Raw genomic sequence first — 17,668 nt, 5'->3', positions numbered from 1 at the left:
GAAAGACTCTTTGCATATTTGTCATGGATAGCCGAATGAATGATTAACCATTTAAACCATGAAAGACCTGTTTTCAAAGACCGTTATCCTCCAAATAACGATTTCAAAGTTGTTGCCTTCAAAGTGGACCTTCTCAGCATCAAGGTAATAGATGTTAAGTAAATGCTGACAAAGCTTGTCATGGTCATTTGGAGATTTAGAGGAAAGCCATGGTAAAAAATATTTGAAACATAACTACTGAAGTACAATATGAGTCCATTATTATTTGGAGAAGCGGTTGTTTATAATAGTACACTGTTACACTGAGCAATCTCTATTTTTGAATCTGACACTGTCAAGACGCGCGAAGCTGGGAAATTGTGCGACACAGCGCTATAAAAAGCCATCCCACCGACTGTAAATAGAATGTGTTGTTGAAGTCGATTCAGCCTCTGCCCCAAGGGATAGAAATGGGGTGCCAAATTTGGCTGTATCGTTACAGGGAACTCGCAGTGAGAAGCCTTCTAAATGGGAAAGTAGGGCGTGAATGGGGAGCTCACAGCTGTCGGATCACCGCCATACTACCTTCAACCTCATTCTTGTAGGCAGACTTGGTACAATGGCTTGTATATTTTAACAAATATATTATTTTGTTTATTTCGTCTAACAATTTATGTGGTCGTACTTGTAACATGAGCTCGTGGGGTGCGCAAAATATTTTTTATAAATTTTACTTAGGCTACATCATATGATAACTGTGTTTTATAAACAAATAACACTCAAAAAGCATAAAAATCGCCCATTTCATTTTGTGGTAACTAATTTTTGGCACATCGTCAAATAGCCCGCCTTTTTCATAATTGGCGCGAACTCATTTATGGAAGCCAGTACGGAGCAATCACTTGGAAAAACACAACACAAATATGTAGGCCCATGCATCTTACTAAGAGAAAGTAGGCAGCAATAATTGTTCATATTTACAATTTAAATGTGTCTAGATATTTAAAATTTAGAAATTTAGAAATTTAAAAACGAACAATCATTGCTAATTGGTAAAATGTTTTTAAATGTCATGACAGACTCTGGTCACTGTCTGTTTTTTTAAAGGGCAACTTGGAGATTCTGCTGAGCATTTGCTGTTGTTCTCCATGAAGAAAATAAATAATATAGCTGTGGAATGACATGGGGTGAGTAAATTATTTTGGAACTTCAGGGTTCCGTGAAGGTGGAGATGACATATAAAAGTTTCTTTCATTTTTATAACTATTGAAATGAACATTTGCCAATGGGCTGTTTAAAATGATATAATGCAGAAAGTTTAGTTATTATTCTTAATAAATATCATTAATAAGTGTTACTGGGGAAATCCCTGGGGTCCCTGGGTCTTTTGAAACCCCTTGCCTTTAACTATTAAATGGCTGTTTTAAAAAACTACAGACTTTAACTATATGATGCCTTATTATGTGTGAATAATATGAACATCTTTAATCTTAAAGGTGCACTCAGTAACTTTTGTATTTGTGTCATCTTGGACTGATACCTAGCGGCTTGGATGCAGCATCATTTAAAATAAATATTTTTCAGTTTCAGATGCCATTGTAGAAATTTAGCATTCACAGTCAGCCATGATTATTTAAATCAATGAGTGAAAGTGTTAAATAACAGGACTTACTGAGATAAAGCGAGTAGTATTCAGCTGGTCATGTGATTCTAACATGGCAGCCCCCATGTGCGGACTCTCTCCAAGTAGAATAAAAAAGCTTTATAAGGTTACTGATATGACTGGAGTCTTCATTTTAATGTGAGTGCTCATGATTTCCTACATATATTACAATTCATGTCTTTAGGAGTCAAACTTTTTTAATGAGGAAAAATGACTGAGTGCACCTTTAAGAAATCTACTGTTACACCTCGTGATTTCGGGTTATTTTGTCCTCCCCTTTTTTGCACCTTTATTATTTCTATGTAGTATACCCCATAAAACATATACAAATACTGAGGCAGAGTGATTCTTACATATACATGTGTTCTTCTGACACTACAAGGGTCAAAAATTTGAGGATCTCAGAGAGGCTCAAGCGTACACTCAAGTTTGGAGAGAGATAAATCATTACACGAGCAGGCTGTCTGCTGCAGTGAGTCAGCCCCCCACTCCAAAAGGTTATCCTCCCCATTACCTGAGAGACTCTAAATTCATGATACTAAACACATTATGTATGCTGTGCACCTCAACATCTGACACCTTAAAAGAAATGAGTGTCGTACATTTAACAAATCACATCACAAATCAAAGCTTCCAGAGAAGGAAAGTCTCAGAGCAACTTACAGGTAACACAACGTAGTAATGCATGGAACCATTTAAAATCCATTGTATGGGAGGCCTTTGTCCAGATCTGGTATTGCAAATGTTCAGTTAGAATAACAGGAAAAGATTAGGTAATGAGCCTGGATGTGGGTCAGGTTTTCTTTTCATGGGCTCTGCAAAGGGGTTTTCATCTGTAGATTATTGCTTCGATGTTGTCATATATTAACGGATTTGCATGTACTGTGCATGTGGGACATTAACAAGTGGCGGTGGTAGCCAAAAATGTCTTCACTGTAGGACTGGGACCATGGCTACGTATCCAAGGTTGGTATGCTTCTTTTTTTCCAAAATCCCTCCAGCATACTTAGCAATAATTGTGAGAACACAAATACATTGAACATGTGGGATCTTTTATCTGGAATTGAAGAATGGGAGTAAGAGTATGGATCTGTACCTAGGAACTCTAGCTCTATACAATAGGTAATAACTCAGCATTTGGTCGCTAAAGGAAAATTTGCTGTCCTTGGTTCTTCCACTCTGAGTCAAAGGGATTGTCATCAATGTCTGGAGTCTAGAGAACATTTGAGATATGTTTGAGTTTAGTGACTTCAGAGTAAATGACTTGTGGCTGTTTTTAATCGTTACTACTACTGTTTCCTCATACAGAAAACCTAAATGCACTATACATTAGTAAAAAAAGAAAATACAATTGTTTTGTTTTAGGAACAGTTTCCAGTAGAAAAATCATAAACACTAGATCAGAAAACTTGGCAACCTGATTTCAAACTCCACCCAAAGACTTATATGTAGTTTATAATTCTATTTTCCTATGTGTCCTATGAATGTCTTGTATATTATTTGTTAAATGTTACATTACTTGGACAGATTTGTAGGTGGAGAACTTTCATACTTGCATTGTGACATCACAACTGTTGCCATGGTTACCGATAAAGAGCACAACAAAAATAATTGGCTGCATTGGTGTTCTCCAAATAGCTGGGGAGCTGTTTTAAGAACAGAGCATATAAATATTATACATAATAATATTAATTTGCTTTTATATATACACAGGTGTTGCATTCGCATAGTACCAAAGGCACGTGGTGTTTATTCCAAGGCCTTCATCCATAACCACTTGCAAGGTCACATAGCAATGTGAAGTTTATTTTTAATCATGAATCTTAACACATAAATTACATAAACAAATCTTAGATACACATTCATTTAAAGGAATTTTCTGGGTTTAAAACAAGTTCACGGTTTTGCATTGGTGGCATAATGTTGTTTGTCACAGAAAAATGTATACTTGTTCCTCAGTTTTTAAAACCAAACAAAAATCATATGTGCAGTAATGCACTTACAATAGAAGATTATGGAGAGTTTATAAGTGAGAATGTTTTTGTATTTTTTACTATAAATTCTTCCATACATAATGTGTGTACAGTTGTTAACATAAAAGGTTAGTAAGGGATTTTATGTATATATAATGATATAATGTTTAACTCTTATGGCACTGTTTTAAAATCAAAAACACTGTGTTTTTCATGGTAATCCTGGTGCAAAGCATTGCCCATAGACTTCCGTTATAAATGTGTCACTGGTCCTACTTGACCCGCCCTGAGCAGAATTCGAACCGGCGATCCCCGGCTTGGGAGTCAGATGCATTAGCAAGGAGACTATAAAAGCCATGGCCTCTAGCCTCAGTCACTAGTGCTTCTCTTAAGGTCAGGAGAGTAAGGTTTACATACTGCACAGCTATCACATACCAGCTGTCTACCGTTTCAAATGCATTATTGTAAAATCTGTTTTTGCCTTTACAAACTGTGGTGCATTGTGCAAGCCACCAATGCAGTCAATAAGCTTTACTTGTATTGAACCTGAATGTAGCATAACTTATATCCTCTATAAGGAGTTTCTAGTGAGATATTAAAGGACAAAGTAACTGTGAAAAAGAGAGAAAATCTCTTGTATTGTGTTCAGAAACCTTGAACATCAAAAGAGACAGTATGTGAATGAGCAACTGAGACCCATTTGCTTCCATACTTGATTAGTCTTATGTGGCAGTTATTTGATTTTAAAACAAGAAAAGGCTTTTTCTTTGTTTTCTGAGCGAGTCGAATTATGTTCACAGTTGTGTTGGCAGAATGCCTTAATCTCTTAATCATTTATCAAGGTCTAAAAACATTATCAAGCATGCTCTCTCTCTCTCTCTCTCTCTCTCTCTCTCTCTCTCTCTCTCTCTCTCTCTCTCTGTCACAAACCCCTTCACTTAACTTCAGCAAACTGATATGCATCACTTGGACAGGAAATGCTTCTAACGTAAAGACCTGCCTTCACATCCTGTCTCTTTGACTTGCTGCCACAAAGACTTTGTGGAATTTCTTTCCTTCATTCTGTTCTTCTTTAAACTTTTCCTTTTAAAGAGAGAACGTTTAAGGAAGTGTTGGTGATTGCTGCAGAAAACCTGTTGCATTGTGAGTTGGTAGATGGATTTATCTTTAAGAAATGGAATTTTGTCTGATGGAACATGTGTTTACCCTTGTACCCTTGAAGCAAATCAAGTTAAGTTCAACTTTATGCAAAAAGGGAAGAAATGCATTGCAGCGACTACCAATTGGAGTACAGACAGTGATCCACCACCTGATACAGTTGGATACAGTAGTCAAATAGGAACGCTTACACCAAACCAATAACATAGAGACTCACTACTAATGTGTGTTTGAACACTCCTTAAGTATTAAACTTTTGTGTGTAACTCATGCCATATAGTAAGATCCGAACTTCAGTTTTTTATGTTTAGTTTGTTGCTTAGGTCTCCTTCAGATTCTAAATAACTTACTCCAGTGCAACATCATGCTTCAAAGGCTCATTAGAGTTATGTGCTCCTTGAGAAACGTTGCCAACTCCATAAATTATCACACTGTAATTTCACATGCTAAAGGTGAAAAAAGGGTACTAGAACCAGTTGTTTTCATGCCCTTGAAAAGTACAGTAAGAAACTCATACATCTGTATGTGCTTTGGTGCTAAGAGACTATCAGTCAAGAACATCAGGACGAAAAATCCTGATGCTAAGGAATTCGAGACTAGCTTCTATTTTCATTTTTAACAAAATTTAACTTTTTCACTGCCAAGTGTTTTATTATTGTATTAACTCATTACATTACATGCTAGGGCAGTGATTCTCGACTGGTTTTGCTTCAGGACTTAGATTTTACATTGGACAATAAGTTCCAACCTAACATAGATACCAAAAGTAAAAACAATTTAAATTAAAATCAAACTTTGAAATTTATTGAAATTACCATAAACTGCATAGGCCCAACAATATGCTAAATGATTAACATGACACAGGCTACAAAGGAAAGACACATTTTTGTAAATGCATTAACAGCTGAAGTGTGATTTACCCCCTTAACACATGGAATAAACACTGAGCTAAAGATTGTATTACACTATATTGCCAAAAGTATTCGCTCACCCATCCAAATAATTGAATTCAGGTGTTCCAATCACTTCCATGGCCACAGGTGTATAAAATGAAGCACCTAGGCATGCAGACTGCTTCTACAAACATTTGTGAAAGAATGGGCCGCTCTCAGGAGCTCAGTGAATTCCAGCGTGGTATTGTGATAGGATGCCACATGTGCAACAAGTCCAGTCGTGAAATTTCCTTGCTATTAAATATTCCACAGTCAACTGTTAGTGGTATTATAACAAAGTGGAAGCAATTGGGAATGACAGCAACTCAGCCATGAAGTGGTAGGCCACGTAAAATGACAGAGCGGGGTCAGCGGAGGTCGTCAACTTTCTGCAGAGTCAATCGCTACAGACCTCCAAAGTTCATGTGGCCTTCAGATTAGCTCAAGAACAGTGCGTAGAGAGCTTCATGGAATGGGTTTCCATGGCTGAGCATCTACATCCAAGCCATACATCACCAAGTGCAATGCAAAGAGTCGGATGCAGTGGTGTAAAGCACGCTGCCACTGGACTCTAAAGCAGTGGAGACGCGTTCTCTGGAGTGACGAATCACACTTCTCCATCTGGCAATCTGATGGACGAGTCTGGATTTGGCAGTTGCCTGGAGAACGGTACTTGTCTGACTGCACTGTGCCAACTGAGAAGTTTGGTGGAGGGGGATGATGGTGTGGTGCTGTTTTTCAGGAGCTGGGCTTGGCCCCTTAGTTCCAGTGAAAAGAACTCTGAATGCTTCAGCATACCAAGAGATTTTGGACAATTCCATGCTCCCAACTTTGTGGGAACAGTTTGGGGATGGCCCCTTCCTGTTCCAACATGACTGCGCACCAGTGCACAAAGCAAGGTCCATAAAGACATGGATGAGCGAGTTTGGTGTGGAAGAACTTGACTGGCCTGCACAGAGTCCTGACCTCAACCCGATAGAGCACCTTTGGGATGAATTAGAGCGAAGACTGCGAGCCAGGCCTTCTCGTCCAACATCAGTGTCTGACCTCACAAATGCGCTTCTGGAAGAATGGTCAAAAATTCCCATAAACACACTCCTAAACCTTGTGGAAAACCTTCCCAGAAGAGTTGAAGCTGTTATAGCTGCAAAGGGTGGGCCGACGTCATATTAAACCCTATGGATTAAGAATGGGATGTCACTTAAGTTCATATGCGTCTAAAGGCAGATGAGCGAATACTTTTGGCAATATAGTGTAGATTGTAATTTGTCATATTTCCAAGTGACAATACAGTTCAAGTGGTTGTTCAGCCTTTGACGACAACAAAAAATATATAGAAAGAATTTTCTCCTCCCTTTTAAAAACTAATTGGCTTATTTATTTTTCTATCCTAAGTATGATTTTATGGTTAGTTGCATTGTATAATTCTGGCTGTCCTCAATCTTATGAGAACAGAGCTGCAATCCACCAGTTAAGAATCAATGTGTTATGGCAACTAAATCTGTTATTCATACTGAACCTCTGGTCAGTCTTTGACTTTGACTAATTTGATTGTGTACCATACTAAACATAACTTAAATTGAGCTCAGCTGGATTCAATTCACCTTATTCATGTAGGTCATTTTATGAGATAGAGGAGAATAGTGTTTGTTCAGCCAAAAAAAAAAAAAAAAAAGGATTCAGTTCATTATACATTTTTCTCTGTTGTGAAGTTTGTCCCCAGAGTTCAAGGTCAGTAGGTGTAAACTTTGGAAAACAGAAAATGTAGTGTTACATGGGGTTAACCACACATCTTAAACCAGACTAACCATAACTCTCAAATTTTGTGTCTAAAGTTTAAGAGCACAATTTTTTTTTAAAACACACTGCAAGCACAGGCTTCAAAGACCCAATTAAATAAAATTAGAGATTTGTGGCTTTTAAATCATGTGTGTTTGCTTTGAGACCATACGTTGACAATATTAACTTATCGAAGAAGCATGTCCTGCCCAAACTTCCTGTTCCAAAAGGAAATACATCTGCACAGGACAGAAAACTGTGCTCATTATGCGATTTCATGGGGATTTTAACAGTGGCACTACAGGAATCACTTTAAGATGACACTAAAGTGTATATTGTTCAGAAACCATCTTTAAAGAGCCACAAAATGGTTCACGACGTGTGGCTGTGTTTAATGCACATCCACTCAGATCCCACAATGAGAAAGCAAGAGCTGTATTCTGCATTGAACCCAAGCTCAGAGTTTCCCAGACAGCTAATGAGTCACATAAACATTCCCACCATGCCATTTACAGAACACATATGTTGCCTTAGTATAGGATCAGTTTTCATCCATGCAAATACTGTTTACGATTATTTCAGTTTAGTTTGTGTCAATGCAGATGACCAAACAGATGTAACATCATATAACAGTGGTACCATTCAAGTATGACTGAGGTTTGTAAACATTCCCAATTGGTTTGAGGACACCCTAACCCCAATGAATAGGGACAGTTAGTAGCATTGTTATATTAAAATAATTACTAAACATTGTAAATCCTTTGACCATCAATCTATATAGTCCAAATATATTGCCTATATGGCCCCAAAAATTATTTGGACTATTAAGCCATACTTGATGTATGAATTAAATAGCATTATATAACAATTTATCAAAACAAAGTGTATTTATTGTAATAAAATATATCTCAAGAAAAACATTTCAGAAAAATAAGTTTGTTATTTTTTAAATTCTAAAACTAGTAGATATACTTGAAAAGGAGAGAGATAGGAGTGAGTAGGCAGCTGGCTTGAAACCAGTGGGACTGTCGGTGAGAACAGATCCAGTCTAGTCAGGTCAGGTTTCTGAGTATTTATTGTACATCCAAGCATGTATTTATGGGAGTTTGTGAGTGTGTGTGGTTTATTGTCAATTAAGCACACAAAAATACAGGATACAAGGAGTAGATATCACAGTCCTCTGCATGGTTCAACAAACGAGAACAAAAAAATTGTGGGCACAGGTGCCCTTAATAAGGCATGTGAAGGTGTCCTAATTGGCCTGAGACTGAGTGGGTGGAGCTGGGTGCTACCAGGGAAATGAAGGGGCTAAGAGGGGCATGGCAATTGCTCTGAGGATGCAGCATAGAAACAAATGAAAACTTCCAAACAATACTGTTTAAAATGTAAATAATAATAATAATAATAATAATAATAATAAATTCAACACTTTCTGGTTGTCAAACCTAGTGGAACATACGTGATGAATTCTCTTGAGGGGAGCTGATTTTATACATCCACTAAAGTTAACTTGTTCATTTAGAGTAATTTCAAAAATGTCTAAAGTTCTGAGAAAAGGTCTAGCATCTTTGAAACTTCCATGCCAGTTACAGTGGCATACATTATGCCAATGGACACAGGGTATATTTTCACTTGCATGTCACACAGTAATATTTCATTCTTAAAAATAATACTATCCATCCAAAGCCCGCTGATAGGCCACAACCTCTGAGTGTTATATTTGGCTCTGAAACCCTCTTCACTGTATTGAAAACATTGTATCTTATCACATACTGTTATTGTTCCCCGTATCCTGTATATTCATGATTCTGCCATGTTTGGAAAGTGAGAGTGTTGTCATTCATGTAAAAATGTCACCATCATCTAAACGCATCATAATGACCTAAGTACAATGAAACTTGGTGTTCTGAGGGATGACTCATAACATTTTCGAGTAGTCCTGTAAAAGACTCTGCCCCCCACAATATGACCAGGTCTTCCTTATAAGCCTATGTTGACAGTAAAACTTTCCAGGGAAAAGAGTGACCTGCAGTTCCTTATACAGATGGCAGGAAAGGGTGTGATTATAATATTGCCATTTCCATATGGGGGAGGGTACCATTCACTCTGATAGATGGTAAAACTGAGTCACGAGCAGGTCAAACTAACATCCCTCCATCTAAGAGCAGTTGTTTGGAATGTGATAACATGTAGTGAATGTCTTCAAGAAATGTTAGAGAGCAGTAAATTGACTCTTTTAAAACATTTAGGGCAGGGCTGAGGGAGTATGGTTTTACACTTCTTTCCTTTCACAGTGTTGGGTTGCTATGAAAATAAACCACAGTTGTCTTCACAAACAAGCTTTTGGCTGGGGCAAGATGTTTCTTTTAATTGGTAAGTCCAAGGCATGGTGACCATTTGAGTTGAGCTGGTAACTTGAGATATTCAGACCCTTAATAATGGCAGTTCATTTTCTATTTGTGTAATCCTGACAGCATCTCCACCTGTTGGGATGACCCAAGTTCAGTGTGGGTCAAAGTGCTCCTCATGCAGCATGTATAGATAATCTGTAACTGTCAAGAAATGACCATGATACACAATGGGTAGTTACTAATAGACTGCACAATGTTGTTACAAACATTAACCAAATGGAAAGGCAATCTTATTTTTGTTAAAATGACTTGTTGCAATAAGTCTCCTAAAGGCCAGCAAAGAGAAAAACAATGAAATGTCACAAGGAAACCAATAATAGCTTCAGACTGCTACTCAGAGTCATACTTGCGTTTCCGTTTTATCAGCATGTTCCATTCAGTAATGACCATTCCCATTGATTAGTCCCTGTTCCTTGCAAAGGCTTGACCTTCTACAGTGTAAGCTGTGAAAGTTTACAGGGTGTTGAAGTAGAAAATAATGGTCATTTGGAACATTTAATGTCATCTTTTTAAACCTGAGGACCCACTGTTAATGTTGCACAGTGGCTGACTCTTAAAGGTTCTGCAATGTAGCAATGTGAAGTGTCTGTTGATTGGACCTTAAGAAAACATTCATTCTGAAAGGCCCTTTGAATTTCACTGCTGGTCCAAGCTGGTTTATGCTGATTAGTGTTGGTTTGATGCTGGTCTAGCTGGTGGACCAGCATGGCCATGCTGTGAAGCTGGTAATCAGCTTCCCTAGAAAGACTATTCTGGGGTGCATTTCCTGTACAAAACATAACTCACTGCTTAACCACCAGCTAGTCACAGCTGTTTCCCGAAACAGTAGCTATGTTGCACATCCATCATTCAAACCATGTTAACAACATAGAGCATTAACAACATTATACAGGGGGTGGAGTAGTAACTTCTGGGAAAATAAAATTATAATAGTTCATTTATACGTACACCAGAAATTTTTTTCATTTGAGAACGCTTTTAAAGACACGAAATCGGGGTGCATCGTGTAATGTGACAGATGCATTGTGCTGCATCAGATGGGTTTACCTCTACATCAGACATGGGGGTTCCCCCGACATGCTTGAGCACATGTGCACATTTCGCACTCTTCAGATGGGTGTGTTCCATTCAGATCTTCCCTATGCCCTATTCCCTTCAAAGACTTTACCATCCACTGTGAGAGCAGTGGAGAGCTGAAAGTTGTGGGGCTCTAAAATAACAGTCATTTGGAACTTACTTTTTTAGCCATTTTTATTGAAAATTCAGTTTGAAGCTATCTTACAGCATACCTATTATGATTGTTCTCCCTTTGAAGTCCTCTTCTGAGGCTGATTTATCCCATTTGGAACACAGCAAAAAAAATGGCACTTGTGCGTTAACATGGACTCAGAAACCATGTTCTCCAACAGAAACATTGTGTGTTAAAGAGCTTTCTCTCAACAGCCTTTAACGGCTGCATTTGCATTTGCATGACCTTTCAGAACGCCACTTTCTGCAAAACCCTGGAATAAGTAGTTTTCTTAAATGCATATAAACATATCTTTAAATGTGTGAAAGATATATATATGGCATAAAAGATATAAAAGCCACAGTAAAGTGAAATAATGTCCAAACAGCAAACTAACAAGCAACTATGCTTCTAACCACAGGTGGAGAGCTGTAGTTCCAACCAAACAACTTTGATATGCTGTTTTTGAATGTTGGAACTACGCTTTCAGGAAACACCAAATCATTGAACTATGCTGATAACGATGGAACTTGCGACCATAATTGGCTAACAATGCTTTTGGGAAACACACCCCTGGTTGACCAACTTTACAGCATTGCCCTCTTGGTCCACCAGATAGACCAAACCCATACTTAATCACCATAAATCAGCTTGGACCAGCATGGAAATTCCAGACTGATCTCATTGTGAATTCGGCGAAAGTAGGTCGAATGTTGTTCAGCTGAAATTGGTCTGTGCATACTGAAATATGGAGCACTGCCCCCAGTGGCCAAAGCTGGAAGTATTGTTGAACATATTTGCATGTGTGAGCCCCAGTTTACGGGTGAAATGTCCAACGAGAGGTGCCAAAGCGAGTTGTAAAGTCAGTTGTTTTAAGTATTATATAATGTAATCCAGTCAACAATAGTGCATATTTTATTAACCAGGTGCCCTAACCCAAACCCCAACCATAAACCCAACCATCAGTGGATTGTTAAATTTAATCTTAGAGGGAAAATGCAACCTCCAAAACCCTTTGCGTGGGCATTATTTATGGCATTTGGTCCAGACTCTATGTGTTGTTACAGGAACGATCCATCTCTTCCTGCTATTGTGTAAAAGGAATTTTGCTGTGTTTTGGTTTGAGTGCAAAGTATGATGCATCCGCAGCTCTTACAATGAAAAGCATATTTCACATGGAGTACTTGGCTTTTTCTTTTCTTTTTTTTTTCTTTGGGGAGACAAATCTTTTGAAAAGTGGCCCATATAACAGGAAGCTGACGTACAGTTTGGAGCAGCATGGGGCAAAGCTGTGATACAACTGCTTGTCAATTTACACATTTGACTGACACTTTTATCCAAAGCGAGGTATACATTTAATTTGTTTATCATTAACATATTTATCAATGTATTCCATGGGAATCGAACCCGTTACGTTGTGCTAGCACTATGTTGAACTTCAGGAGTATTCCTTAAGATACGTTAATATTCGTTCTTTGTTTGGAATCTACCATAATGTTAATTAAACAATTACCCTCCTTAAGGCATATTTGTCTATACACATTCCTACAATGTTTGATGACCATTTCTCATGACATTTAGCTCAGTGGATTGCCACAGGGAGTCTGTCATCACATGGGACTCTGAAAGATGCGTAAAAACATCTGCTTCTTTGAGAGTCCCATATCCTCCTCATCATGTTTCCTAGAAAAATGACTGATTCAGGATTCAGACCTGATTGTGACTGTTTAAACAGAGGAAATGCATGGTATGTCACATAAGATCCAAACAAACTTTCTGATAAATGTGTTTAGCTGTTGACAGCAACTGGAGAATGATGAGACAGTTGCTTGTCTTACTGACAGACAGACACTGGTGGGCCCAAGGTGTTGTTTCTTTAACAATGTAGCATGTGCTGCTCAACCCTATCACTTTTGTCTTTTGCAGTGTATTCTGTAGAATGTGACCCCCTAACAGATCAATAGAGGTAACCCTGATTGCACTCACTTACAATGGAAGTGAATGAGGCCAGTCCATAAACTTTAAAATACACACATAAAATGTTTTTTTGTTTTTTGTTTTTTTCACAAGTAGCCTACTATTACCCCCAAAAGTTAATAAATCCCCCCATATGAGGCATCTGGTGGAAGATGGGCCAAACCTGTTGAAATGTCCAGTTTTCTCACTGAGTTTGTTTGACATCGGAAAGTGGAAATAAACAGGATCGACTAGTGGCTGGTGAGAATTCATCACTGTTAGTTTTGAGATAATGGCACCTCACTATAAGATAAATAAACCTGATGACACCCACCAAAACACAAAACCATGGGGCAACATAAGCACAAAAACCAGAAGAGATGACACCTTCAAAGATCACTGTACCTTAAGGTTTAGTTTAACCCAAATATGAAAATTCTGTAGTAATTTACTCATCCTCTTGTTGTTCTTAAACCATATGACTTTGTTTCTTCCATAGAAAAGGACATGTAAGGCAGAATGACAGCCTCAGTCACCTCTCACATTCATTGCAAAAGATGCACTGAAAGTAAATGGTGACTGAGACTAAGATACCGCCTAACATCTAGTTTTGTGTTCAGTGGAAGAAAGAAAGTCATATGGGTTTGGAACAAACTGGGAGTGAGCAAATTATGACAGAATTTTCATTTTTGGGTAAACTATCCATTCAATTCCAGCCATTTTAATCTAGTGAATTGTAACAGCAAAATATATAAAGTACATATTAAGCTTTAAAGAGCCCTGAAAATGAGTGCACAGCATTGACATTAGCAGTTTTGTTTACCAGTAATTATTTTAACCCAGCTAGGCCTTTGAAGAACAAGAGCAGGTTTTTAAACACAGTACAAAACATCTTTAGATGATTTGGTTAGGTGAGAGAACTTTTTTTGGATTAGATATTGCATTCCTCCGCATGTAAACTGTTGGAAATTGTTTTTATGAAGTTCAACTGTATATATACAATTCTGTGAGTGTTTGTTTTTAAATTGTTGTAAACTCGCTGAGATGTGTGTTCATTCCATATGAAGGAGCGCTGTATTACTCAACGCAACACATAATTTAATTGGTAAACATAACCTTTGTATATTAAGTCTCAAACAAACAGATAAGATCTACATTCTTTGTGAGTACGGGATGTGAGACATCTGTTCTTACAAATGAATCAGCTCGTCATCCTTCATCAGGAAGAACACACTAAAGTCTTGTCTGTTTATTCCAAACTGACCAAGTCACCACCTTCTATGGCAATCTGTGCTCTCACAAAGAGACTCTGCTTAATATTACAGAAAGTCCTTTGGGTATCAAGCTGCTGATTCAAGCACACTTAATGATGACCGCAGTGAGTGCAGTGTTTACAAAGAACACAGGCCTGGTTAGTTCTCAGCTTATCTCTGTCATTTCTGAGCACTAGTATCAAGTGATTCCATGGCAGAGTCATACCCCCCAAAAAAAGACCTGATACAGAGGCATCCTGATCCCAGAGTGGTTGATGTGGAGTCTATTCTGAAATTATCTCAATAGTGGGGAAACTGTTCCTAGATCTGCTGATAAAGAGGCCAGAGTAAGTGGAGCCATTCTGAGAGGATCATACAGACTAGTTCAGATCTTGAATGCTATGCACTCTATCTCCTATGACAGCTGAGTAATCTTAATAATTCTGGAGTTATGTCAGTGTACAGACATAAATGATGTTAAATCTAACATAATTTAGTAAAAATGTATGCTTGTAACAAGAAAAAATACTTTCCAATGAGGTAAGGAAAAAACGTAAAATTTTATTTATTTACTTATTTTACTATTTATTACTTTTATTTAGTTTATTTTTCTTACCCCTTTGGCAAATAGTTTAGTAGTAATTTTGTAGCCATGTAATATTATATTTTAGTGTAACATTTATTGGCTGAAACTGCAATTTATTTATTTATTTATTTATTTTTTTTTCGCAGTGTGAACTGTAGGGCTTAGCTGGTTTGCAGCCATAGCAGGAGTAAACCAGCATTAACCAGCATGGAAATTCATGCTGGTCTAAGCTGGTCTTTTCAGCAGGGAGGGGTTCTCTCCCCTACATCGTCTTGGTAAACATTAGTCACAAACTTATGATGATGAATCATATGATTTACAGCTTGAAATATTCACACACCCACTTCCTGTCTCTAGCAAGTTTTTAATGTCTTTCCGTTTCTTGCCCTCTCTTTGAGTATGACTCATTTTGGGCAATCCTGTGGACACTGAGGTGATGAGGAGTACTGGTTAAAGCTCAGTATTGGTGGTTGAAAGGTTGCTGGTTTCATCTTTAGTAAGGTTAACCCCAGGCTACTCCATGGAAATTTTCCTTGTCATTAATGTTTTAACATATATGCCCACTTTTTCTAATTTTACACACACACCTTTGCTTGTCATGAAATGTACAATGTTCTCTGAACACAGGCAAATAAAATTTAAATAGCTCTCAATCTGAGAATCAAGAAAGCTCTATGAAATGTCTGGCTCTGACAGCAGAACATCATGTAACATCTCACTTCATAAGAGTGCCGACTTGGCTGCCGTCCTATCTGTCTACATCCCACCAACCTAATTTTTCCTTCCTAGATGTTAAATTTCCAGATATCACTGTCATGACTGTTATGGACAGAAAGTTGGTAGGGCTGGAAACTCAGTACATTTACCTGCCCTTTTAAAGTTCAATTTCAGTTGGACAAAAAGTAATTCATCTTTTGTAACACTTTAGTGTGACTGAAATCATACCATTCAAATTTGTGTAAAGTTGGACCAACAAACCTAGATAATACGATTGTAGCTCAGCTTTGTCAGCACGTCTACGGTAATCGGACCTCAGTTGGTGTTGTGTGCATGCTACGAACGACAGGTGATCCGCAGTGTGAATTTTACCTGCCATATTTGTCGTCCTTCCTTCAAATATTCCATTATGCATTGTCTCATGTATACAGTGGTGGCCAAAAATATTGGCACCCTTGGTAAATATGAGCAAAGAAGTCTGTGAAAACAAATCTGCATTGTTTGTTATTTTGATCTTTCATTCAAAAAAATAACAAAAATCTAACCTTTACTTGAAGTAAAACAATTGAAACAGGGGAAATATCTAATTATTAAATAAATATTTTTCTCCAAAACACGTTGGCCACAATTATTGGCACCCCTAGAAATCTTATGAGTAAAATATATCTGAAGTATATTTCCATTCATATTTTACCTTTTTTAGTGCACCTGGGTGACTAGGAACATGATATTGTTCAGCCACGACTTCCTGTTTCACAGGGGTATAAATATGAAATAACACACAAGCCAAATTCCCTTAATCAATCACAGTGGGTTAGACTAAAGAATATAGTTCTGATATGCGGCAAAAGGTTGTTGAGCTTCACAAAATGGGAAGTGGTTATAATAAAATAGCCAAAGCATTGAAAATACCCATTTCCACCATCAGTGCAATAATTAAGAAGTTCCAATCAACTGGAGATCTTACGAATCGGCCTGGAAAAGGACATGTGTCTATATTGTCTCCACGCACAGTGAGGAGTATGGTCCAAGTGGCCAACAAATCTCCAAGGATCACAGCTGGAGAATTGTAGAAATTAGTTGGGTCTTGGGGTCAGAAAGTCTAAAACTATATCAGACATCACCCACATCACCACAAGTTGTTTGGGAGGGTTTAAAAAAAAAAAGGCTCTGCTTTCATCCAACAACAAACTAGCGTCTTCAGTTTGCGAGACACTACTGGAACTTCAAATGCGACCGGGTTCTATGGTCAGATCAAACAAAAAAAGAGCTTTTTGGCAGCAAACACCAGAGATGTGTTTGGCGCACACAGAGATGAAGAAGTACCCAATGCCAACGGTTAAATGTGGTGCTGGATCTTTAATGATGTGGGGCTGTTTTTCTGCCAGAGGTCCTGGACATCTTGTTCAGATACATGGCATCATGGACTCTATCATATATCAACAGATAAAAAATCAAAACCTGATTGCCTCTGCCAGAAAGCTTACAATAGACCCTGGATGGATCTTCCAGCAGGACAATGATCCAAAACAAACATCAAAATCAACACAAAAATGGTTCACTGACCACAAAACCAAGGTTCTGCCATGGACATCCCAGTCCCCTGACCTAAACCCCTTAGAACATTTGTGGGGTGAACAGAAGTGGATAGTCCACCAGCATGGACCTCTGAATTTGAAGGATCTGGAGAGATTCTGTATGGAGGAATGTTCTCAGATCCCTTTCCATGTGTTCTCCAACCTCATTAGGCATTATAAGAGAAGACTCAGAGATGTTATCTTGGCAAAGGGAGGTTGCACAAAGTATTGAATAAAATGGTGCCAATAATTATGGCCAATGTGTTTGAGAAAAATATTTATTTAATAATGAGATATTTCCCCTGTTTTAATTGTTTTACTCCAATTAAAAGTAAGATTTTTTTACTGGAACTTCAAATGCGACCGGGTTCTATGGTCAGATCAAACAAAAAAAGAGCTTTTTGGCAGCAAACACCAGAGATGTGTTTGGCGCACACAGAGATGAAGAAGTACCCA

This window comes from Myxocyprinus asiaticus, chromosome 29 (assembly GCF_019703515.2).
Source record: "Myxocyprinus asiaticus isolate MX2 ecotype Aquarium Trade chromosome 29, UBuf_Myxa_2, whole genome shotgun sequence".
Classification (NCBI taxonomy): domain Eukaryota; kingdom Metazoa; phylum Chordata; class Actinopteri; order Cypriniformes; family Catostomidae; genus Myxocyprinus; species Myxocyprinus asiaticus.
Note: the sequence above shows the minus strand (reverse complement) of the source record.